This window comes from Pristis pectinata, chromosome 12 (assembly GCF_009764475.1).
Source record: "Pristis pectinata isolate sPriPec2 chromosome 12, sPriPec2.1.pri, whole genome shotgun sequence".
Classification (NCBI taxonomy): domain Eukaryota; kingdom Metazoa; phylum Chordata; class Chondrichthyes; order Rhinopristiformes; family Pristidae; genus Pristis; species Pristis pectinata.
Window position 1 is genome coordinate 50821426 of NC_067416.1, and position 27070 is coordinate 50848495.

The window sequence follows — 27070 nt, forward strand, 5'->3', positions numbered from 1 at the left end:
GTACCCACATTGTATTGTAGCCCCAGTGAGATAAATGGTGGCCAAGCGGTTCCCGGTAACAGGGAGATGGGAATCATGGGAAGGTTGGTCACGCTGATCTGAGACTCGTGGAACATCCAAGTCCACAAAACCAGCTGCACCGGACATTCAGTCTGGACTTGCAGGTTAGTGATAATAGAACATGGAACATTACAGCACAGTACAGGCCCTTCGGCCCACAATGTTGTGCTGACATAGCGAACCCATCCTACCTACAGAATGCCCATAAGATTTAATCGGAACACACAGTGAAATGCATCTTTTAAGTGGAGTGCTCCGGGGGCAGCCCACAAGTGTCGCCACACTTCCGGCGCCAACATAGCACGCCCACAACTTCCCAACCCGTACGTCTCTGGAATGTGGGAGGAAACCGGAGCACCTGGAGGAAACCCACGCAGACACGGGGAGAACGTACAAACTCCTTACAGACAGCGGCCGGAATTGAACCTGGGTCGCTGGCATTGTTCATGTGCTCATCCAAGCCCCTCTTAAAAGCCCCAAATGAATTTGCCTCCACCACCCTATCAGGTAATGCATTCCAGGCATCCACCACTCTCTGTAAAAAAAACATACCCCTCATGTCTGTTCTGAACCTACCCCCTCTCACCTTAAATGCATGCCCTCTGGTATTGGATCGCTCAATAATGGGAAAAAGATATTGCTTGTCCACCCTATCTACGCCCCTCATAATTTTATACACTTCCAACAGATCCCCCCTCAGCTACCGCTGCTCCAGAGAGAAGAGCCCAAGTTTGGCCAGCCTCTCCTGATAGCACATGCCCTCTAATCAAGGCAACATCCCAGTAAATCTCCTCTGCACCCTCTAAAGCCTCGACAAATGTCCTACAGTGAGGCGACCAGAATTGCACGCAATATTCTAAATGCGGCCTAACCAGATGGTAACCATCTGTTTGGTACGCCAACTGCTCTGCCCAAGACCGCAAGAAATTGCAGAGAGTTGTGGGCATAGCTCAATCCATCACAAAAGGTAGCCTCCCCCTCCACGGACTCTTGTCTACACTTCCTGCTGCCTCGGGAAAGCAGCCAGCGTAACCATAGATGCCAACCGCCCTGGACATTCTCTCTTCTCCCTCCTCCCATCGGGCAGCAGATACAAAAGCCTGAAGACACACACCACCAGGCTCAGCCACAGCTTCTATCGTGCTGTCGAAGTCTCAGAATCTCTTGCCTGTCCCCCTAACTATCGAGTCTCCTGTCAACCCTGCCCTGCCCTGCCTGACTTCTCCCTTACCTGCATCATCAATATGACGACCAGCTAACTGCGCTGGGGAGTGAGTATGCAGAGCGATTTAAGAGGGCAGTGAACTTGACTTCAGACCACAAATCTCCCCCCGCCACGTGATGCCACTCCCAGTTCCCCTGCACCCCGCTGTGCCCCCTCCCATTCGTTCCCCTCTCACTCTCCTCGCCCCCGCAGAGGGCAGAGTCCTGGGAGCTTTACAGGTTCAGTGATGGAACCCCTTATCGAAAAGAAAAGTGTGGAAAATGTTTCAATCCGTGGCTTTGCACCGACTCTATTTTAAGGTCGACCAATCAGAAGAGTGAACAAGTAACTGGAAGGAAGATAAAACGGGGAGAGGGCAGGGATTGGGACCAGGACCAGCTAGAATTCTCAATGGGCTGAATGCTCTCCATCCGTGCTGTAACCTGTATGTGGTTTGATTAATCATGAGATGGTGAAGTTCTACTATTCTCATCAATGGGCCTGTTTCTATTGTTGTGACCTTGCACCTTATTCCACCGCAATTTCTCTGTCGCTGTGACACTTTACTCTGTACTGTTATTGTTTTTACCTGTACTACCTCAATGCACTCTGTACTAACTCAATGTAACCGCACTGTGTAATGAATTGACCTGTACGATCGGTATGCAAGACAAGTTTTTCACTGTACCTCGGTACAAGTGACAATAATAAACCAATACCAATTATTGGAAATAGCCAGTAGGCCATGTGGTATCTGTGGGGAGAACATCCAGCAGTTTACCCAGTCTCCCCTTATACATCAATCCCCTCATCCCAGGCTACAATGGAAACACTGCTCCAACTCCAAGTGTGACCTCCTGTGGACACAGGGACTAAACTGCACAGTGGAGACTAAATCCTGAACAACCTCTGGATGCGACCTTGGCTAAAGATATGCTGCAGGCTCTGTTCGTGCCAATACAATAGCATAGAACCAGATTTATTATCACTGACATGTACAACAGAATGGGTGGAGCTGAACTCTGGCAAGAGCCATCTGTGCCTCAGCACTCCCTCCTTCCATTGTGCATTGTGTAAATTGTAGAGCATTGTGTAAATTGTAGAGCATGAAGGAACTGAGATATAGGGTTTAACAGAATTGATTTATTCATCTGATTAAATTCCAGGTCCATTTAGTGTTCCTAACATCCCCAAAATAATCCCCAATTGTGCCCAATAACCACGGTTCAATCCTGGGTCCGATAAGCAGCCACAATAACTGCAGAATCCCAACAGTCAACAGAATTCAGCAGCTGTAATTGTTAAACACTCAACACACAGCCTGTTTAAACTCTCTCCTCGGTGTGAAACCCTCGCCGGTGTTTCAGCAGGTGGGATGACTGAACGAACCCCTTCCCGCACTCCGAGCAGGTGAATGGCTTCTTCCCAGTGTGGACCCGCTGGTGCATCACCAGATTGAAGGACTGAATGAATCCCTTCCCGCACACGGAGCAGATGAACGGCCTCTCCCCGGTGTGAAGCCGCTGGTGTTTCAGCAGGTGGGATGAAGAAGTGAATCCCTTCCCGCACTCAGAACAAGGGTAAGGCCTCTCACCAGTATGAAAGTACTGATGGTTCACCAGCTGGGATAACCATGCGAATCCCTTCCCACACTCGGAGCAGGTGTACGGCTTCTCCCCGGTGTGAACTCGCTGGTGCGTCAGCAGGTGGGATGAGCGGATGAATCCCTTCCCGCACACGGAGCAGATGAACGGCCTCTCCCCGGTGTGAATCCGCTCATGCGTCAACAGGTGAGACGAGCGAATGAATCTCTCCCCACATTCCAGACAGGAGAATGCCCTCTCTCCGGTGTGGGATACCTGGTGTTTCAAGAGCTGGGATGACTCCTTGAATCCCTTCCCGCACTCGGAGCAGGTGAATGGCCTCTCCCCGGTGTGAACCTGCTGGTGCTTCTTCAGGCTGTGAGACCTGGTGAATCCCTTCCCGCACTCGGAGCAGGTGAAAGGCATCATCCCGGTGTGAACCTGCTGGTGACTGACCAGGTACGAAGACCGAGTGAATCGCTTCCCGCACTTGGAGCAGATGAACGGCGTCTCTCCTGTGTGTAGCCGCTGGTGATTGACCAGGTACGAGGACCGAGTGAATTGCTTCCCACACTCGGAGCAGGTGAACGGCCTCTCCCCGGTGTGAACTCGCTGGTGTGTCAGCAGGTCACTCGACACGGAGAACCGCTTCCCACACTCTAAGCAAGCAAATGGCCTCTCCTTGGTGTGAATCTTCTGGTGTTTCATCAGGCTAGATAACTGGGTTAATTCCTTCCCGCACTCCGAGCAGGTGAACGGCCTCTCCCCAGTGTGAACCCGCTGGTGTCTCAGCAGATTGGCCGACCAAGCGAACCCCTTCCCGCACTCGGAGCAGGTGAAGGGCTTCTCCCCAGTGTGAACCCGCTGGTGCATCAGCAGGTGGGACGACCAAGTGAACCCCTTCCCGCACTCAGAGCAGGTGTACGGCTTCTCCCCGGTGTGAATTCGCTGGTGCGTCACAAGGTTGGATAACTGGGTGAATCCCCTCCCGCACTCGGAGCAGGTGAATGGCCTCTCCCCGGTGTGAACCCTCTGGTGATTGATCAGGTATGACGACCGAGTGAATCTCTTCCCACATTCTAAGCAAGCGAACGGTTTCTCTTTCATGTGAGCTCGCTGGTGTCTCATCAGCTCGGATGACTGAGTGAATCCCTTCCCACACTCAGAGCAGGTGAATGGCCTCTCCCCGGTGTGAACTCGCTGGTGTGTTACCGGGTCAGATGACATCGTGAGTCTCTCCTGCACGTGGAGCAGTTGAATGTCCCGTCTCCGGGGAGGATGTGCTGGTGTGTTCTCAGGGCATGGAATCAATGCTGTTTGTTCAAGACACAAAGCAGATGCCCAAGTTTCCACTGTGAATGGGGAATAGTTTATTTTCCAGGGATGAACTTGCTTTTATCAAAAAATATTTGTCCACTTCTTCAGAGACTTGAAGATAATTTACAAGGTTTCTCTCCAGGTTGGTTCGTCCAAATCTCACCCTCCACACAGAACACGTGTTTGGTTTCCCCTTGCTGTGGCTGGTGTCTCTCTGCCTGAAACTCCTTCCACACTCAGTGCTCTTGAACACTCTCACACTCAGGGGTGTGAGTCTCACTGCCCTCCCGTTCACACCGTGGTTTGTAATCTTGTCTCAGAAATAAAACAGACAAGCATCTCCTCTTCCATATCACTGACGAACTGACCGATGCTGAAGATCTGAAGTGATGTTCAATTCAACATTCCCGGACGCAAATCCTCTGCATCTTCTACCCTGTAAGAAGAGTTTACAAAAATGAATAGCTATTAGACAGCAATCTAGAAGAGACCATTCTCATTTCATTTGTGACACAAAGTGATTCCGGAGATATTTGGGGGGAGGGGGTGGAGAAGGCTTTAGTTACACAGACTGGTTGGAGAAGGTGATGTTTCTACTCAGAACAGAGACGGAGAAGGTTGAGAGGAAATCTGATCGAATTGGAATTGGTTTATTCTTGTCACTGATGTACAATGAAAAAACTTGTCTTGTATACAGTTTGTACAGATCAATTCATTACACGGTGCATTGAGGTAGTACAGGTAAAAACAATAACAGTACAGAGTAAAGTGTCACAGCTACAGAGAAAGTGCGGTGCAGGTAGACAATAACGTGCAAGGTCACAACAAGGTAAATTGTGAAGTCAAGAGGTATTAAATATCACTGCGTGTTCCGACAAAGGAGGAGAACATGTTGGTATGTGAGCCCAGAGCCAGGAAGGCACGTAGCAAAGGTGTTTTGCAAAACAACCAAAGGTGACATCAGGAAAATATTTTGAATGTTGGGTGATGCCAGGATTTCGGCTTTCAGCTGCGGCTCTGAACTGCACTTTGCAAGCTTAGCATCTCCTTTTGTTTGTTTCCCCCCCCCCTCCAAATGCTCTCACATTGAAACCTCCCGGCTGGCGGATTAAACACCTTACAACGCGGCAACGCTGGCCTCTCCCCGTCAGAGATGTTCCCTTTGTCCCAATCCCTACCCCCGCTGCAATTTAAGACAAACCAGTTTCCTCGTTAATCCAAGTCTGATGGCTCCTCAAATTGAAACCTTCACTTAATTCCTCTCTCCACAGACAGTGCCCCAACCCACCTTTCCCCTAATGTCCCTCCCCCAACTCCCCCACCCCACATCCCTCCACCCACCTGCACTCCCTCCCCCTCCCACCACCCTCACCCCCCACCACCCTCACCCCCCACCACCCCTCACCCCATCCACCCTCCCTCACCCTTCCCCCTCCCTCACCCCCAACCCCCCTCACCCTCCCTCCCTCCCTCACCCCCAACCCCCCTCACCCTCCCTCCCTCACCCCCAACCCCCCTCACCCTCCCTCACTCACTCCCACCCCCCTCCCTACCTCCCTCCCCCACCCCCCCCTCACCACCTCCCTCCCCCACCCCCACCCCCCTCCCTACCTCCCTCCCCCACCCCCCCTCCCCACCTCACTTCCCCCTCCCCCCTCCCCTCCCCCAACCCCTCCCCCTCCCTCACCCTCCCCTCCCTGCACACCGCCAACCCACCCCGCACCCCTCCCCCCCAACACTCGCTGCCACGTAAAACTGACCTGTTTTCTCACGGATCCAGTTCCGATGAAGCCCCCCCAGACCTGAACCCTCCCCCCCCAGTCCCTGCCCCACAGACGCTGCCCGACCTGTTGAACAACATTCCCTGTTTGCACTGAGACGGGACAGTCCCGGGGCGGCCGGCACTGTGGCGGCCCGTGTGGCTCCCGGAGCCCGCACTGACTCTCCTCCCGGCTGCACCCCCGACATGTGGCAGCCCGGCCCGGGGACGGATTCAACCAGCAGCCCCGCTCCGACGTCCCGGGAGCCGGCCAGGGGTGGGGGCGGGCGGGGGGGGGTGGGGGCGTGGTGTAGGGGGTCACGTGTCCCTGGGCCGGCAGCCTTGCTCTGCGCCTGCGCCCTGGCCGGCTTCAGCCTCTTGACAGAGACTCAGTGGAAACCGCAGTTAAACGGTTCTGCAGATGCTGCGGTCTGGAGCAACCCCCCCCCACACACACACACACCAAATGCTGGAGGCACTCAGCGGCTCTGGCAGCATCTGCAGAGGGAGGAGGGTGTTGGTATCGGTTTATTATTGTCACTTGTACCGAGGTACAGTGAAAAACTTGTCTTGCAAACCGATGGTACAGGTCAATTCATTACACAGTGCATTGAGTTAGTACAGAGTGCATTGAGGTAGTGCAGGTAAAAAACAATAACAGTACAGAGTAAAGTGTCACAGCTACAGAGAAAGTGCAGTGCAATAAGGTGCAAGGTCACAACAAGGTAGATCGTGAGGTCAGAGTCCATCTCATTGTATAAGGGAACCGTTCAATAGTCTTATCACAGTGGGGTAGAAGCTGTCCTTGAGCCTGGTGGTAGGTGCCCTCAGGCTCCTGTATCTTCTGCCCGGTGGGAGAGGGGAGAAGAGAGAATGACCCAGGTGGGTGGGGTCTTTGATTATGCTGGCTGCTTCGGCAAGGCAGCGAGAGGTAAAGACAGAGTCCACGGAGGGGAGGCTGGTGTCCGTGATGCAGGGAGACAGCGGCAGGTGGGGAACAGGTCGGAACAGCTCAGGAGGGAATGAAAGTGGAAGGAGGCAGGTGGAGCCGGGGGGAGAGGGGAGACTGAGGGGGAGACAAGAGGCTCGAAGGTGCGAAGTGGGGTCACAAGAGCTGCAGATGCAGGAATCTGAGGAGATGAGGGGTGGTCATTTCCTGTGCTGCTCTCACCCACTCCAGCACCCCCGGACAGGACAGAGACACAGAGTTCCCTCCGTCCTCACCTCTCACCTGACCAGCCTCCCGTCTCCAGCACGTTCTCCTTTGTCACTTCCGCCAACGGCAACGGGATCCCACCACCAGATTCCCCGCCCCACCCCTTTCTGCTTCCTACAGGGACCATTCTCACCGTGACTCCTTGGTTCACCCACCCCCTCCCTGTGCCCTCCAACGTTAGGAGGAGCAACACTTGTCTCTACACCTCCTCCCTCACCACAACCCAGGGACATACAGTCCTTCCAGCTCAGGCACAGATTCACAGGCTCTTCCTCCAACATTGTCCACTGATTCAGATTCAAATTAGATCATTGTCTCATACACCAGGGTGCAATGAAATTCTTTGGCTAACACGAGGGGACATAACTTTAAGGTGATTGAGGGAAGGTATAAGGGGGATGTCAAGGGTAAGTTTTTTTTACACAGAGAGTGGTGGGTGCGTGGAACGCACTGCCGGCAGAGGTTGTGGGGGCAGATACATTAGGGACATTCAGGAGAATCTTAGGCAGACACATGAATGATAGAGAAATGGGGAGCTCTGTGCGAGGGAAGAGTTAGATAGATCTTAGAGCAGGATGAAATTTCGGCACAACATTGTGGGCCGAAGGGCCTGCACTGCGCTGCAGTGTTCTATGTTCTATGAAGTATCATTGCCATGGTACAGGGTCACACCAGGAGCCCAGAGCATGGTTTGGTTTCCCTTGTTTAAGAAGGAATGTAGTAATGTTGGAGGCAGGATATTCCTGGATTGTCCTGACAGGCGCAGCTAAAGAAAGTAGATTAGAAGCCAGAGGTTCTGCAGATGCTGGAAATCTGGAGCAACGCACACACCAAATGCTGGGGGAACTCAGCGGGTCAGGCAGCGTCTATGGAGGGAATCAGACAGTCGACGTTTCGGGTCAAGACCCTTCATCAGGCTCAGTGTTCTTTTTCCCAGGGTGACAGTGGCTAACACGAGGGGACATAATTTTAAGGTGCTTGGAGAAGGGTATAAGGGGGATGTCAGGGGTAAGTTTATTTACGCAGAGAGTGCTGGGTGCGTGGAACGCACTGCCTGCAGAGGTTATGGGGGCAGATACATTAGGGGCATTCAAGAGACTCTTAGATTGACACATGAGTGATAGAGAAATGGGGGAGTGATGTGGGAGGGAAGGGTTAGATAGATCTTAGAGCAGGATAAAATGTCGGCACAACATTGTGGGCCGAAGGGCCTGTACTGTGCTGTAGTGTTCTATGTTCTATGTTCATGTGAAGCTCACAGTTTAAACAGTTTACATGGTAGAAAATAAATTCAATGTTTACCACGACGCAGCCTGGATTAGAGGGCAGAGGCTATGAGGAGAAGTTGGACAAACTTGGGTTGTTTTCTCCTGAGCGGCGGAGGCTGAGGGATGACCTGATAGAGGTTTATAAAATTATGAGAGGCATAGATAGAGTAGACAGCCGGTATCTTCCCCAGGGTCAAAATGTCTAATACCAGAGGGCATGCATTTAAAGTGAGAAGGGGTAAGTTCAGAGCAGATGTGCGGGGCAAGTGTTTTTACACAGAGAGCGGTGGGTGCCTGGAGTGCACTGCCAGGGGTCGTAATGGTGGCAAATATGATAGAGGCATTTAAGAGGCTCTTAGATGGGCACATGAACGTGTAGAGGATGGAGGGATGCACGGTAGTGTAGCGCTTAGCGTAACGCTTTACAGCGCCAGCGACCTGGGTTCAATTCCCGCCACTGTCTGTAAGGAGTTTGTAGGTTCTCCCTGTGTCTGCGTGGGTTTCCTCTGGGTGGTCCGGTTTCCTCCCCCATTCCAAAGACGTACGGGTTGGGAAGTTGTGGGCGCGCTAAGTTGGCACCGGAAGCTTGACGACACTTGCCGACTGCCCCCCAGAACACTCTACGCAAAAGATGCATTTCACTGTGTGTTTCGATGTACATGTGACTAATAAAGAAATCTTACCTTATTGTGTAGGCAGAAGGGATTAGTTTAGTGACATGTTTAATTACTGGTTTACATAGTTTGGCACAACATTGTGGGCCGAAGGGCCTGTTCCTGTGCTGTACTGTTCTACGTTCTACAACAATAAATACAGCAATGAGCACAAAGACAGTGCAAACCGAGGTAGTGCAAAAAGAAATGCTGCAGTGACAATAATGGAACATGGAACATCGAACATTACAGCACAGTACAGGCCCTTCAGCCCACAATGTTGTGCCGACGTTTTATCCTGCTCTAAGATCTATCGAACCCTTCCCTCCCACATCGCCCCCCATTTCTCTATCATTCATGTGCCTATCTAAGTATCTCTTAAATGTCCCGAATGTACCTGCCCCCACAACCTCTGCCGGCAGTGCGTTCCACGCACCCACTGCTCTCTGTGCGGAAAAAAACTTAACCCTGACATCCCCCTTATACCTTCCTCCAATCACCTTCAAATTATGTCCCAGAAAAAATTAGGAGTGGGCACTGTTGCCCCTTCGCTTAAATTTGAGGAAGTTTGGAGTCCATTTATTCAGTATTTCCATACGATATAAGCAGACCTTTTTTGAATCCCTTTCAATAACCTTTGAATATAGAGGAGCGGAGCTGACGACATAATAATGTTTTTTTTAACCGAAGAAATATCAGTCTGCTCAGCCTCCCTCCGTTATTGGGCTCCCTGCCCCACCTTCCTTCCCTGTCGGATCCCGTCCGTTTCAGCCCTGTTGTTGGGTCCACCTGTCGCCTCTCTGCCTCTGCTGTTGTTTCTGTTCATCGCTCCTCATGGATGGACAGGTGGAGCGAGCTCGGGCTTTTCCCTTCGGAGAGAACGAGGGTGAGAGGTGACTGGATAGAGGTGTACGAGATGATAAGAGGCACAGATCGAGTGGACAGTCAGAGACCTTTCCCCAGGGCGACAATGGCTAACACGAGGGGACATAACTTTAAGGAGATTGGAGGAAGGTATAAGGGGGATGTCAAGGGTAAGTTTTTTATACAGAGAGTGGTGGGTGCGTGGAACGCACTGCCGGCAGAGGTTGTGGGGGCAGATACATTAGGGACATTCAGGAGAATCTTAGGCAGACACATGAATGATAGAGAAATGGGGAGCTCTGTGCGCGGGAAGAGTTAGATAGATCTTAGAGCAGGATGAAATTTCGGCACAACATTGTGGGCCGAAGGGCCTGCACTGCGCTGCAGTGTTCTATGTTCTATGAAGTATCATTGCCATGGTACAGGGTCACACCAGGAGCCCAGAGCATGGTTTGGTTTCCCTTATTTAAGAAGGAATGTAGTAATGTTGGAGGCAGGATATTCGTGGATTGTCCTGACAGGCGCAGCTAAAGAAAGTAGATTAGAAGCCAGAGGTTCTGCAGATGCTGGAAATCTGGAGCAACGCACACACCAAATGCTGGGGGAACTCAGCGGGTCAGGCAGCGTCTATGGAGGGAATCAGACAGTCGACGTTTCGGGTCAAGACCCTTCATCAGGCTCAGTGTTCTTTTTCCCAGGGTGACAGTGGCTAACACGAGGGGACATAATTTTAAGGTGCTTGGAGAAGGGTATAAGGGGGATGTCAGGGGTAAGTTTATTTACGCAGAGAGTGGTGGGTGCGTGGAACGCACTGCCGGCAGAGGTTGTGGGGGCAGATACATTAGGGACTTTTAAGAGACTCTTAGATAGACACATGAATGATAGAAAAATGGAGGGCTATGTGGGAGGGAAGGGTTAGATAGATCTTAGAGCAGGATAAAATGTCGGCTCAACATTGTGGGCTGAAGGGCCTGTACTGTGCTGCAGTGCTCTGTGTTCTGTGTTCTAGCTGCCTATCACCTCTCCTCACCGGGACCCACCTATCACTTGCCAACCGTCCCCCTCACCTCTTTATACCGGCTACCTTCCCTCTATCTTTCTGTCCAGATAAGATAAGATTATTTATTCCTCACATGTACATCGAAACACACGGTGAAATGCATCTTTTTTTGCATAGAGTGTTCTGGGGGCAGCCCGCAAGTGTCACCACGCTTATATCGGTCCAGTTTTTTTTTGAAGTTTTTGGTTTGTTTTTGTTTATTAATATTTTTGGTTTGGGGGTTCTGTTTTCATATAACTAAATTCCTTTTCAATTTTTTTTTTGTATCATGCTCACTTCGCAAGAGCATGGGAGGTCCAGATTATATATTTTACTCCTTGTGAATGTATATATTAACTGATATTATTGTTATCCTGATGTCTTCGCACCATGTGTATAATCACTAATGTTATGGATATGATCTTGAATTAATTTGATTCAATCAATAAAAAGATTGAAAAAGAAAGAAAGGAACTATGCGCCCACATGTCAGCCAAGAGGTGGAACTAAAGGTCTGAGAACATCCCAGCACCTCCAGGAAGGGTATCTGAAAGAGGTGGTTGGTTCAGTCTGATAGCGGTGGGGAAGAAGCTGTTCTTGAGTCTTTCAAGCTCCTGAATCTTCTTCTGGAAGGGAGAAGAGTGGATTCGGTGCTCTTGATGTGGCCTCCTCTGCGCCAAGTGTAGACCAGCTGACCGTTCTGAGGGACACCTGCCCTCTGACCACAATAGCCATCCTGAGCCTTCGGTTGCATTCAACACCTTCCCATTCCCAACCGACTGTCTTTCCTCGGCCTTCACCGCTGCCAGGGTGAACTGAACACAAACTGGAAGAACAACACCTTGTGTTCCACCTGGGTAGTCTGCAATGCAATAGTATGAATACTGAATTTTCCAATCTCAGGGAACCCGCATTCTCTGTGCTGTGTTCTCTCTCCTTCTGATCTCTGCAGCTTCTCCCATCCACCACCACACTGCCCCTCCCCACCCCCAATCACCCAGTTTCATTCCCCTCCCCCACTTGCTTCAATGTGCCTCTCACCCACACACTGTACCTTCTGGGTCTCCTATCTGTTTCCACAACCGGTTCCATCTGCGGATTGTCGTTGACCGCCGGCTTTTCTCCACGGATGCTGCCTGCGGGGATGGGGGTGAGGGGTGAGGGGGGAGAGACAGAGAGCAAGAGAGAGAGTGAGAGAGAGAGAGAGTGACAGAGTTGTGGGCATAGCCCAGAGCGTCACGGAAACCAGCCTCCCCTCCACGGAGTCTGCCTATACCTGTTTCTACCTTGGTGAAGCAGCCAGCATAATCAGAGACCCCACCCACCCGGGTCATTCTCTCTTCTCCCCTCTCCCATCGGGCAGAAGATACAGGAGCCTGAGGGCACGTACCACCAGGCTCAAGGACAGCTGCTACCCCGCTGTGATAAGACTATTGAACGGTTCCCTTATACGATGAGATGGACTCTGACCTCACGATCTACCTTGTTGTGACCTTGCACCTTATTGCACTTCCCTGTAACTGTGACACTTTACTCTGTACTGTTATTGATTTACCTGTACGACCTCAATGCACTCTGTACTAACTCAATGCACTGTGTAATTTGACCTGTACAATCGGTCTGCAAGACACTGGACCTCAGTACCAGTGACAATAATAAACCAATCCCCTTCTCTATCCCGTTGCTTCATCAGATTCCTGCATCTTAAACCTCTTCTGTCTCCACTGATCACCTCTTGTCTGCACCCACCCCGCTCTCTCATCCAGCTTCATCCGCATTTTCTCCTCTCTCCTGACAGACGACAGGTGGACCCAGGTGAGGATGCAGATGATGGACGGATGGGGCCAGATAGGTGGATCCCCCGGTGGATCTGCTCTTCCCTCCTCCCCCGCACCTGCCTATCACTGTCTCTTACCTGCATCTACCTATCACCACCCTGTGCCCACCCTGCCTCCCCTCCTTTGTCCACCTATCACTGCTCTGCTTTTCCCTCCTATATATTGGGTTTCCCCTTTTCCCATCTTCAGTCCCGATGAAGAGTCCTGACCAGAAACGTTGACCGCCTGCTTTTCTCCACGGATGCTGCCTGGCCTGCTGAGTTCCTCCAGCATCATTGCGTTTTTCAGCTTCATCTGCCCATTTTGCTCTCTCTCTCTCTATCTATCACCCACTGTGCCTCAGCTCCACCTCTCCCCGCTCCTATCTGGCCTCATCTATCCATCAGGCATGGTAGTGTAGCAGTTAGCGTAACGCTATTACAGCGCCAGCGACCCGGGTTCAAATCCGGCCGCTGTCTGTAAGGAGTTTGTATGTTCTCCCCGCGCTTGCGCGGGTTTCCTCCGGGTGCTCCAGTTTCCTCCCATATTCCAAAGACGTACGGGTTAGGAAGTTGTGGGAGTGCTATGTTGGCACCAGAAGCGTGGCGACACCTGCGGGCTGCTCCCAGAACACTCTATGCAAAAGGTGAATTTCACTGTGTGTTTCGATGTACATGTGACTAATAAAGAGATCTTATCTTGCCTCACTCCGCCCCCTCAATTCTTCTCACTGCCAATCCCTCCAATCTCTACACTTGCAAGTCCTGATGCAGGGTCTCGACCACCCCTTTCACACACCCACAGATGCTGCCTGACCCACTGGGTTCCTCCAGCAGTTTGGTCTTTGCTCCAAGTCTGGGCACGAGACCATCCCGTCAGCACAGAAGGCGTTGAACTGCCCCTGGGCTCACCGTCCTTCAAACCCGCATCAGCAACAATCGTGCTCCTGTCTCCGGGAAAGCTGGCCGTCTGTGTTCCTGGAGAAAAGCAGACGGTCAACTTTTCGGGTCAGGACCCTCCTGAAGAAGGGTCCTGAAGAAGGGTCCTGACCCGAGACGTTGACCGCCTGCTTTTCTCCACAGATGCTGCCCGGCCTGCTGAGTCCCTCCAGCATCGTCATGTTTTTCATCCGGATTCCAGCATCGTCTGTACTCTGTCGTCTGTACTCCTGTTCAGCTCAACGCTTCCCGACTGACAACTGTGCTCTGAGGGGAGCAAACGCTCGGCTGATAGGTCTCAAGATGCAACCCCAGGACATTCGCCCGTCAGTAGGACACGGACGTAAGTGGAATCCCTTCCTGCAATGTTCCCCGCAGTGAAGTGGCTTCAGGCTGCCTGTATTTGTGTGGGAGAGTAATCCTTTTGTCCCAGAGACCCAGTCAATGTGTGTGAGAGTGCAAAGGCTCAGATGTGTTGAATGAGCCCATGAGAGAGGAGAGTCTCAATGTCATTTTGGTTTCTGAGTTTTTGCCCCACTCCGTGCGGGGTCCAAACACTCTTTGCATCTTCCCTGGGGGAGAGGTCCCATGAAATCTGGAGACACAGGAGACGACAGACGCTGGAATCTAGAGCAACAAACTATCTGCTGGAGGAACTCAGTGGGTTGAACGACATCTGTGGGGGGGTGGGGGGGGGTGGGGAAGGAAGGAGCTGTGGATGTTTCAGGTCGAAACCCTGCTGCAGGAAGTTGGTCAACCCGCCGAGCTTGAGCAGATTGTTTATTGTTCCATGAACTCTCCTGTCTTTCAAAGCCCGAGGGGTGGGAAACTGACGGAATATCTGGGAGTGGACGGTGATCAGGAAATGGTTATTCCTCCTGCCACTTCTCCAAGGTGGCAGCTCTGACCTACCGATGGTTCACGGGGACGAAAGAGACTGCAGATGCTGCAACCGAGAGCACAAGTCAACCTGCTGGAGGAACTCAGCAGGTCAGGCAGCTTCTGTGGAGGGAGATGGGGAGCTGATGTTTCGCGTCGAGACCCTTCAGCACGGTAGTGTAGCGGTTAGTGTAATGCTGTTACAGCGCCAGCGACCCAGGTTCAATTCCCGCCACTCTCTGAAAGGAGTTTGTATGTTCTCCCTGTGTGTCTGCGTGGGTTTCCTCCGGGTGCTCCAGTTTCCTCCCACATTCCAGAGACATACCAGTTAGGAAGTTGTGGGCATGTTATTGTTGGTGCCGGAAACGTGGCAACACTTGCGGGCTGCCCCCCAGAACACTCTACGCAAAAAAAGATGCATTTCACTGTGTGTTTCGATGTTCATGTGACGAATAAATAATCTTTCATTATCTGGACAGAAAGATTGAGGGGAGGTAGCCAGTATAAAGAGGTGAGGGGGAGGGTTAGCAAGTGATAGGTGGGTCCCGGTGAGGAGAGGTGATAGGCAGCTAGAACACAGAACACAGAGCACTGCAGCACAGTACAGGCCCTTCAGCCCACAGTGTTGTGCTGACATTTTATCCTGCTCTAAGATCTATCTAACCCTTCCCTCCCACATCGCCCCCCATTTCTCTATCATTCATGTGTCTATCTAAGAGTCACTTAAATGCCCCTAATGTATCTGCCCCCACAACCTCTGCCGGCAGTGCGTTCCACGCACCCACCACTCTCTGTGTAAAAAACTTACCCCTGACATCCCCCTTATACCTTCCTCCAATCACCTTACAGTTATGCCCCCTCGCGTTAGCCATTGTCGCCCTGGGGAAAGGTCTCTGACCGTCCACTCGATCTGTGCCTCTTATCATCTCGTACACCTCTATCCAGTCACCTCTCACCCTCGTTCTCTCCGAAGGGAAAAGCCCGAGCTCACTCCACCTGTCCATCCATGAGGAGCAATGAACAGAAACAACAGCAGAGGCAGAGAGGCGACAGGTGGACCCAACAACAGGGCTGAAACGGACGGGATCCGACAGGGAAGGAAGGTGGGGCAGGGAGCCCAATAACGGAGGGAGGCGAGCAGGCGGCAACAGTGGAGGGAGGAGGGTGTGGGTGACGGGCAGATTGGAGTGGGTGGAGGAGGGGGAAAGTGGGTGATATAGGGGACTGGGGGTGGGGGTAGGAGGGACAGGGTAGATCAGGGGGAGAGAGACTGGGGGTGGGGGTAGGAGGAATGGGGTAGATCAGGAGGAGAGTGACTGGGAGTGGGGGTAGGAGGAACGGGGTAGATCAGGGGGAGAGAGACTGGGGGTGGGGGTAGGAGGAACGGGGTAGATCAGGGGGAGAGAGACTGGGGGTGGGGGTAGGAGGAACGGGGTAGATCAGCAGGAGACAGAATAGGGACAGAGGGGGAACAAGTGACCTGAAACTGGAGCATTGGATGTTCACGGGCTTAGACGACCCAGGTGGAAAATGAGGTGCTGTTCCTCTCGTCTGCATTTAGCCCCCACCACCTCCCCCCACCCCCCGCCACTGCACCCCCCCACCCCCCACCCAGCAGTGGAGGGAGCTGAGGACAGACAGGTCTGTGTGGGAATGGGGAGGGAAATTAAAATGGCTCACAACTGGGGGCTGCAGAGGACACTGGCGAACTTGTGGTCGAGAATGAAGCTATTTAAAGGCACTGTTCAGATTGGTTCGCATGGCAGCCGAATTTACCCAAGAGCCACCGCGGCCGAGAAAGAGCTCTGGCTGCAGTGAGCGAGTCCACAGCGCAGACGCCCAATGGAGGTGACGTCATTTGCGCGCCACCTTGGACCAGGAAGTTTGATCGAGTCCGGGGTCCGGCCCACGGGGTAAGAATCCGTGCGGGCTGCAGGATCACTGCGGGCGGCCACACTGAGCAGTCCCGGCCTTTCTCTCCCCTTCCCCCTTCCGCTCCACACGGGGGACCCGGGCACTTTCCTGCTTGAAATCAAAGCAAACCCAGTGAGTGCGGGAAGCCCTCAACAGGTGAGGGCAGCGTCTGTGGAAAGAGAAACGGAACTTTTCAAGTCCGAGACCCTTCCGTTAGACCGGGGAGAGAGCAAAAGGAACTTGCAGAGAGGTTTGGGTGCGGGGGAGGGAGGGAGTGATAGATGGGGTGGTGGTGGAGGGACAGATGGGGGTGTGTGGAATAGACGGGGGTGGGTGGGGGAGAGGGATGGGGGCTGGGGACGGATAGATGGGGGCAGAGAACGGACAGGTGGGGGGTGCAGGAGGGACAGATGGGCATGGAGCAGCGATAGATTGGGGGGTGGGGGAGGGATAGATGGTGGGAGGAGAACTGTGTGGCAGTGACCTTGGGTATATTTCAGGTTGGGATAGATTCCTAATCAGTCGGGGAATCAAGGGTTATGGGGACAGGGCAGGAAAGTCAGCCATGATCCTGCTGAATGGCAGAGCAGGCTTGAGACGCTGAATGTTCTGCTCCTGTTCCCACTTCCTGTGGTTTAATGGTGTATTTATCCCTTCCCCATCTTTTCTGCAATTTAAAACTTGTTTTCTCACTTTCTCGCTTCTGACAAAGGGTTTCCAACCTGAAACATTATTTGTTTCTCTTCCCACAGATGCTGTCTGACCCGTGTCCAGCATTTTCTATTTCTATTTCAGATTTCCGGCACCTACAGATTTTTTGATTTTGCTGCTTTCTCTGCCGGCCCGGCCCAAGGTGGACTCCAGGCCCCGGCTGGTGAATGACTGTTTTGCTGGGACCGTTTCTGGAGCCCTGGGGATTGTGGGTATAAATGTGGCCATTGATTCTGCTCCAAAAAGCACTTTGCCTTTGCTCTGCAGGCAGTCTGGAAACACAGATGAGCAAACTGAGATTGGGACCGGTCTCCAGACACTGCTGATGTACAAATCATTGTAGGTAACAGCTATAGTTGGGACTGAGGTCAAATAAGGGACTAAGTCCAACTCCCAGTGAATAAAAAAACATGTATTGTGAAAGTAATTTCCCCATGTGGCTAAACTGTGTCAGTTAACACTGTGTTGAAGAAATGAAAATCCTTGTCACTTATGGTTATTTTACAACTCAACTATGTTCAATGTCCTCGGCTCCTTCTGCCACTGAGAACATGTTCTATTCTGTCTGGATATAGAATGGTACCTAACACTTCTATTCTGGAATATTAAGTGGCAAATAACATTTGGACCACAAAACTGCCACACAATGACAATCTCCAACAAGTGAGTCTAATCGTCTACCCTTCACGTTCAATGATCCTGAGTGCAAGTACCACCAGGGTCAAGGACAGCTTCTATCCCACGGTGATAAGACTATTGAATGGTTCTCTTTTTCAATGAGATGGACTCTGACCTCACGATCCACCTTGTTGTGACCTTGCACCATATTGTCTCCCTGCACTGCACTTTCTCTGTAGCTGTGACACTTCACTCTGCACTGTTATTGTTTTTACTTGTACTACCTCAATGCACTGTCCTAACTCAATGTAACTGCACTGTGCAATGAATTGTCCTGTACGATCGGTAAGCAAAACACATTTTTCACTGTACCTCAGTACAAGTGACAATAATAAACCAATACGAATACAAACGCCAAGTCCAACTCCACCAAGACCCAAAACATTGACAGTCCATTTCGCTCCATAGATGCTGCCTGGCCCACTTTCAGTTCCTCCAGCTCCCTTATGTATTGCTTCAGATTTCCAGCATCTGCAGTCTCTTGTGTCTCCATCTGCAGAAAGAGGGAATGTTTTGGGTTTGATACCCCTTTTAACAGTGAAAGACAGAAAACACATTGAATTTCAGTGGCAGAGTCGGTGAGGGAGGCAACGGGTAGAACAAAGGGAAGTGGCAGAAATGGCCCATTCTGATTATAGATGGAAAGACAACCAGAGATTTTGATGCCAGTCTGGATGCTGCAATGTTCCCAGATGGAAGATGACGTTGTTCCTCAAGCTTGTGTTTGTCATTAGTATAACAGCTCGCTGCAGAGACTAAAATCTCAGCTGAAATACTGTCCTGGACCTATTGATGACTTTTGTAAATTTCTTTTACAGGATACAACAAGCAGACGATTTGTTTATGCGAATCTCAAAAACAACATCAGCGACTTCACACTGTGGAAAGGCCGTTCACCTGCTCTGAGTGTGGGAAGGGCTTCCTTCAGTCATCCCACCTGCTGACACACTGGCAGCAGCCGTTCTCCTGCTCAACATGTGGGAAGAGATTCACCCATTTATCTGCTCTGTTGATGCACCGGCAAATTCACACCGGGGAGAAGCTGTACACCTGCCCCGAGTGCAGGAAGGGATTCATTGAGTCGTACCATTTGCTGAGGCACCAGAGAGTTCACACCGGGGAGATGCCGTTCACCTACTCTTGAGTGCGGGAAGGGATTCCCTTCGTCATCTGACCTGCTGCAACACCAGCAAATTCACACTGTGGAGAAAGATTAAACATGCCTTATATTCAATATACAACCATCACGGCTACTGAAACCAGTGCAAGTTCACAAGTGTTGCAGGTGTTCACGGGGGTCGGATTCTGTCGACGCTGTTGATCTCGCCCAGGATTGAACCCTGGTCATTGGGCACAGTTGATTTTCTTTTGTAATCTCTTTCACTGAGTTAGAGTTCAGTGTTCTGGATCTCTGATTAAAATAAAGTAGTTCTGTTTGAAACACTTTATCTAAGGCTCTTCCTGTCTCTGCAATGCACACAATGAACAGTAGAAAGAGAGACCATTCAGCCCACCTGGTGCCTTCCAGTGTTTCTGCTCCGCACCAGCCTCCTCCCAAATACGTACGGGTTGGGAAGTTGTGGGATTGCTATGTTGGCGCCAGAAGCGTGGAGACACTTGCAGGCCGCCCTCAGAACACTCTACGCAAAATATGCATTTCACTGTGTTTTGCTGTACATGTGATGAATAAAGATATCTTAAATCTTAAAAAAAAGTAGAGTTAAACACCATTATTTTCTCCCCGAGGCTTGATGGACGGGGAATGTCACAGAAAGATACAGCACAGAAACAGGCCGACACAGTCCACAACTCCACACTGATCCCACATTCATCCTTTTTTTAAAATTCTCCCGACATCCTTGTCAACTCTCCCCAACTTCTCCCACTCACCAAGGGCAATTTACAGCAGACAATCGACCTACCAACCAGCATGTCTTTGGGACGTGGGAGGAAACTGGAGCTCCTGGAAGTAATTCCCAGTCACAGGGAGAACCCCCACAGTCAGTACCCAAGATCTGGATTGAACCTGGGCTCCTGTCACTGCAAGGTAGCAGCTCTATTAGCTGTGCTGCTCTAATATCTGGGACAAGACCCCTGCTGAGCTGTTGTCTTTGCCATCAATCTGCTGAAAGTCCTGCAGGAAATTCCGGGGGAAGCTCTTCACCCACACAGTTCAACAATGTGGAACGTGTCACCACACGGAGGGATGGAGCTGAATGACAGCAATGCATTGAATGGGAAGCCGAATGAGCACAGAGCTCGTAGAGCTGCTGCCTCACGTTGACAATGTTCAATCCCGACCTCGGGTGTTGACTGTGTGGAGTTTGCACCTTCTCCCTGTGACCGTGTGGGTTTCCTCCCACGTCCCAAGAGGTGTGGGCTGAAAGGTTATTAAAGGACTGGAAATTGTCCCTAATGTGTGGGTGATGAGTAGAATCTGCTGGTGGTGGGGGTGAAGCAGGGTGTGGTCAATGCAAATGTGGGCAGAATTTTAAAAATGTATTAATGTAGGATCAGAGTAAATGACTGGTTGATAATCAGTGCAGACTCAGTGAGTCAAAGGGCCCATTTCTGTGCTGCATCTCTCTATTCCTCTGAATATTCACAATGGGTGAGATGGGAGGAGGCTGGTGTGGAGCAGAAACACTGGAAGGCACCAGATGGGCTGAATGGCCTCTCTTTCTACTGTTCATTGTGTGCATTGCAGAGACAGGAAGGGCCTTAGATAAAGTGTTTCAAACAGAACTGCTTTATTTTAATCAGAGATCCAGAACATTGAACTCTAACTCAGTGAAAGAGATTACAAAAGAAAATCAACTGTGCCCAATGACCAGGGTTCAATCCTGGGCGAGATCAGCAGCGTCGACAGAATCAGACCCCCCGTGAACACCTGCAACACTTGTGAATTTGCGCTAGGTTTCAGTAGCCGTGATGGTTGTATATTGAGTATAAGGCATGTTTAATCTTTCTCTGCAGTGTGAATTCGCTGGTGTTTCAGCAGGTGAGATGACCAACGGAATCCCTTCTGCACTCAGAGCAGGTGAATGGACTCTCCCCGGTGTGAACTAGCTGGTGCATCACCAGACCAGATGACATAGTGTATCCCTTCCCACATGTAGAGCAGGCAAAGGGCCTCTCTCTACTGTGAACTCACTGGTGTGTTATCAGGCTGGAAAACTGAGTGAATCCTTTCCCACACGTTGAGCAGCAGAACGGCCTTTCCCCAATGTGAACTCTCTGGTGTGTCAGCAAATTGGACGACTGAGTGAATCCCTTCCCACACTCGGAGCAGATGTACAGCTTCTCCCCGGTGTGAACCCACTGGTGTGTCATCAGGCTGGATAACTGAATGAATCCTTTCCCACACTCTGAGCAGGAGAACGGCCTCTCCCTGATGTGAACTCTCTGGTGTGTCAGCAAATTGGACGACTGAATGAATCCCTTCCCGCACTCCGAGCAGGAGAATGGCCTTTCCCCGGCATGAACTCGCTGGTGCGTCATCAGGCTGCATAACTGAGCCAATCCCTTACCACACGTTGAGCAGGAGAACGGCTGCTCCCCAGTTTGAACACGTCAGTGTGTCAGCAGGTGGGATGACTGAAGGAAGCCCTTCCCACACTCAGTGCAGATACACGGCCTCTTCACTGGGAATTTGTTGGTGCATCATCAACTGGAATGACCGAGTGACTCCCTTCCCACACTCAGAGCAGGTGAACGGCCTCTCCCCAGTGTGGATTTGCTGATGTTGTGTTTGATATTTGCATGAACAAATCCTCTGCTTGTTGTATCCTGTAAAAGAAATTTACAAAAGTCATCAATAGGTACAGGACAGTATTTCAGCTGAGATTTTAGTCTCTGTAGCGAGCTGTTATAATAATGACAAACACAAGCTTGAGGAACAACGTCATCTTCCATCTGGGAACATTGCAGCATCCAGACTGGCATCAAAATCTCTGGTTGTCTTTCCATCTATAATCAGAATGGGCCATTTCTGCCACTTCCCTTTGTTCTACCCGTTGCCTCCCTCACCTACTCTGCCACTGAAATTCAATGTGTTTTCTGTCTTTCACTGTTAAAAGGGGTATCAAACCCAAAACATTCCCTCTTTCTGCAGATGGAGACACAAGAAACTGCAGATGCTGGAAATCTGAAGCAATACATAAGGGAGCTGGAGGAACTGAAAGTGGGTCAGGCAGCATCTATGGAGCGAAATGGACTGTCAATGTTTTGGGTCTTGGTGGTGTTGGACTTGGCGATTGTATTAATATTGGTTTATTATTGTCACTTGTACTAAGGTACAATGGAAAACGTGTCTTGCGTACTGATCGTACAGGACAATTCATTGCACAGTGCAGTTACATTGAGTTAGTACAGAGTGCATTGAGGTAGTACAAGTAAAAACAATAACAGTACAGAGTAAAGTGTCACAGCTACAGAGAAAGTGCTGCGCAGGGAGACAATAAGGTGCAAGGTCACAACAAGGTAGATCGTGAGGTCAGAGTCCATCTCATTGTATAAGGGAACCGTTCAATAGACATATCACCGTGGGATAGAAGCTGTCCTTGAGCCTGGTGGTACCTGCCCTCAGGATCATTGAATGTGAAGGGTAGACGATTAGACTCACTTGTTGGAGATTGTCATTGTGTGGCAGTTTTGTGGTCCAAATGTTATTTGCCACTGAATATTCCAGAATAGAAGTGTTAGATACCATTCTATATCCAGACAGAATAGAACATGTTCTCAGTGGCAGAAGGAGCCGAGGACATTGAACATAGTTGAGTTGTAAAATAATCAAAAGTGACAAGGATTTTCATTTCTTCAGCACAGTGTTAACTGACACAGTTTAGCCACATGGGGAAATTACTTTCACAATACATGTTTTTTTTATTCACTGGGAGTTGGACTTAGTCCCTTATTTGACCTCAGTCCCAACTATAGCTGTTACCTACAATGATTTGTACATCAGCAGTGTCTGGAGACCGGTTCCAATGTCAGTTTGCTCATCTGTGTTTCCAGACTGCCTGCAGAGCAAAGGCAAAGTGCTTTTTGCAGCAGAATGATTGGCCGCATTTATACCCACAATCCCCAGGGCTCCAGAAACGGTCGCAGCAAAACAGTCATTCACCAGCCGGGGCCTGGAGTCCACCTTGGGCCGGGCCGGCAGAGAAAGCAGCAATATCAAAAAATCTGCAGGTGCCCGAAATCTGAAATAAAAATAGAAAATGCTGGACACGGGTCAGACAGCATCTGTGGGAAGAGAAACAAATCATGTTTCAGGTTGGAAACCCTTTGTCAGAACCAAGAAAGTGAGAAAACAAGTTTTAAATTGCAGAAAAGATGGGGAAGGGTTAAATACACCATTAAACCCACAGGAAGCGGGAACAGGAGTAGAACATTCAGCATGTCAAGCCTGCTCTGCCATTCAGCAGGGTCATGGCTGACTTTCCTGCCCTGTCCCCAAAACCCTTGATTCCCCTACTGATTAGGAACCTATCTCAACCTGAAATATACCCAAAGACTCTGCCACACAGTTCTCTGTCGCAAGATCTTGCAAAGACTCAAGCTTCTGAGAGAAGAAATTCATCTTGTCTCACTTTTAAATGGGCACCAGTAAATTTCTCTTTCATAAGGCTATGCTAACTGCTCAATAAGTTATGATTTTTCAAACAATCAATCAGTCTCCAAACTAAAAGATTTACTCTATTTCTCTTTCCACAGATGCTGCCTGACCTGCTGAATTGTCCAGGAGTTTCTGGTTTTACTTCAGATTCTGGCATCTGCAATTTCTCTTTCAAAACAGGACAAAGAGAATGTTTCCCATTGAGAATGCCTCAGCAACCCTGGCCTCACCCTTAGTTTACAAACCTGTCAGTGATCGAGATGAATGAGGGCAGGTAGAGAGAGAGAAATCAAACACAAAGAGATATTTCATTAACTGTGAAACACATGCTGCAGCTGTTGCTGGAACCACAGGCCTCGGCAACAGTTCTGGCCCACATTTCACAGCGTGAACATTGCCTTGTCTCCAACTGCCTTTGTTAGTCTATTCACCAGGAAGAGCGGTAAAACAGAGAGCGAGGCGAAGGTTGCCTCAGTGAAGCCAATCAGAGATGCTCCTTTTTCCCCTCCATCTATCCCTCCTCCCCCATATCTATCACTCCTCCCCATCTATCCTCACCCCCTTCTCTCCCTCCTCCACCCCCCATCTATCGCTCCCCCACCCAAACCTCTCTGCAAGTTACTTTTGCTCTCTCCCAGGTCTAACGGAAGGGTCTCGGACTTGAAAAGTTCCCTGTTTCTCTTTCCACAGACGCTGCCCTCACCTGCTGAGGGCTTCCCGCACTCACTGGCTTTTCTTGGATTTAAAGCAGGAAAGTGCCCAAATCCCACATGTGGAGCGGGAGTGGGAAGGGGAGAGAAACTTCCTGGTCCAAGTGAGGAAGTGAAGGGTTAACAATTGCAACCATACCTATAACTGGCAAACAAAATATATATATGCATTTATATTTCTTTAGCAAGGACTAGCAAGCTGCTGACCCACTAGTTAGGTTGGAATGTTAAGTATGTTAACTGCCTTTGTTTCGGGTAACGAACCATTCCGATATGTCAGACGGTGGCGATACTGAGTGTAATTAACATCGAGGTGAAGACTTGGTCCGAACAATGAAGGGTGATACCTGCCTTTGAAAGCCTTGATTATAACTCAATTATACTAAAACAAAAGGTGTGATAGCTGTCTCGGGATCTCTATAGCTTGACCGAAACTCGCGGCGCCGTTTGCATGGGATGTGCGTAACAATTCTGTCTGCCCTTTGTTCGGGGAGAACTCGGGAAGTGACTCTTAGCGAGTGCTGAAGAGAATTCTCCTAGTGGTGTACTGCTAATAAAGGTACTTGTTCGAATCGACCTCGTGGCACTGTGTTATTTACAGCGGACGGAAAGGGAAATTGATTTTGGGACGACACAAGGTGCCGCGCAAATGACGTCACCTGCATTGTCGGGGGGGGGGGTATGGGACGTTTGTGACGGGACTTGGGGGGGGGTGGTTCTGTTGCCCATGCAGGAAGGGACAGGCCTGTGTCCATGTACCCATAGTTAGAAGCTTGTGAGAGAGTCGATGATCGTTATGATGAGGAGGAATGTTTGAAGATGCGACTGTACCCCGTGGGGGTGTGAACCTCTTTTTCAGCAAGAGGAGGAAAAGTGTTGATCCAGAGGATGAACAAGGAGGGATTGTAGAAGAATAAATGGTGTCTTTTGACTATATTGGTGCTGTAGGGATACTTGACATTGTATAAGAGAACTGTGCTTGCAGCCAACAGTAAATCTGGGTTTGGAGCCAGCAGGTCTGCAGGGGTCTGCTGAAACCAGACTTTGAAATAAAACAGAAGGCAAGTTCAGCCTTGAGCTCAGCCTTGAGCACCTGATAAGAGGACCTGGTTGGTTCTGTTTTATTTCGATCTATGTAACACATTGATTAATTCTTAAGCATGTAACAACCCTAACTGAACTAGTGATGTGATGTTTTGTTGTTTTAACATATAAATTAAGCTTGCAACCTTCTGTAGGTTAGATTCTGGGTGACGGTGGAGATGGCTGCCCACTCTCCATCGTACCATGTATAAATAAAGCCTTGGAACGAAACTGGGAGTTATCGTCTTTTATTGTAGATTAAATTAGAGTTTCGACGACAAGATGAAGATCACAAGCTTTACAAAAACTGTCAGTTTAGTTAGAACTCTGTGTTGGTGAACGTCGTATTGAATCAAGAACGTGAATTGCCATCTCTGGGAGTAGCACAGGAGAGCAGCGTTTGAAATTTCACTTGTCCTTCTGAGAAATCACAGGAATTCACCCCCATAATAAATAGTTTCAGAACTTTTGACAGAATGCAAGGCTGTTCCATGAAGCCAACATTACAGATGATGACACAGCTGAAATCAAGTGATCGTCTGTGGTATATTTGAAGGCAATGGGTTATTGGACATGCACTGGTATATCTAGGGATCTAGCACACAGCCCCAATTACTGTTTCCCAGCCAGGAGAATACTAACATAACAAAAATGTTCATAGAAACAGATAGTTACCATCACAGCATAGCAGGTCACAGAGTAATAGAGACATACAGCATGGAAAGAGGCTCTTTGAAACAAACTGATACCCATCTGAGCTAATCCCATTTGCCCGCATCTGGCCCATATCCCTCTAAACATTTCCTATCCATGTACCTGTCGAAGCGACTTTTAAATGTTGTTAATGTACCTGCCTCAACCACTTCCTCTGGCAGTTCATTCCATATACTGACCGCCCTCTGGGTGAAAAAGTTGCACCTCAGTTTCCTATTAAATGTCTCCCCTCTCACCTTAAACCTGTGCCCTCTAGTTCTTGATTTCCCCAGCCCTAGGAAAGACTCTGCACATTGAGCCTCTCTATGCCCCTCATGAATTTATACACCTCTATAAGATCACCGCTCATTCTCCTGTGCTCAATGAATAAAGTCCCAACCTGCTCAACCTCTCTCCATAATTCAGTCCCCCGACTCCCAGCATCATCCTTGGAAATCTCCTCTGCACTCTTTCCAGCTGAATGGCATCTATCCTATAGCAACATGATCAAAACTGAACATGATATTCCCAATGCGGCCACACCAATGTTTGTACAACTGTGACATAATATCCCAATTTCTATACTCAATGCCTTCATTGATGAAAGCCAACGTGCCAAAAGCCTTCTTCACCACCCTGTTTACCTGTGATACAATACGGCACAATACAGGCCCTTCGGCCCACCATGTTGTGCCACCCTTCAAACCACACCTATGACTATCTAAGCCCTTCCTCCCGCATATCCCTCTAACAAATTCCTCCATATGCATATCTAACAATCTCTTGAACTTGTCCAATGTATCAGCCTCCACCACCATCCCCGGCAGCGCATTCCATGCACCAACCACTCTCTGGGTGAAAAACCTCCCTCTGACATCACCCTTGAACTTCCCACCCAATACCTTAAAGCCATGTCCTCTTGTTTTGAGCATTGGCGCCCTGGGAAAGAGGCGCTGGCTGTCCACCCTATCTATTCCTCTCAATATCTTGTATACCTCTATCATGTCTCCCCTCATCCTCCTTCTCTCCAATGGGAACAGCCCTAGCTCCTTTAGTCTCTCCCC

At 50.1% G+C, this 27070-nt stretch overlaps 1 pseudogene; it reads right to left on the minus strand.

The window, feature by feature from the left end:
• Nucleotides 1–2395: 2395 nt before the first annotated feature.
• LOC127576404 (zinc finger protein 850-like) overlaps nucleotides 2396–27070 on the minus strand; it is a 41335-nt pseudogene continuing 16660 nt past the window's right edge.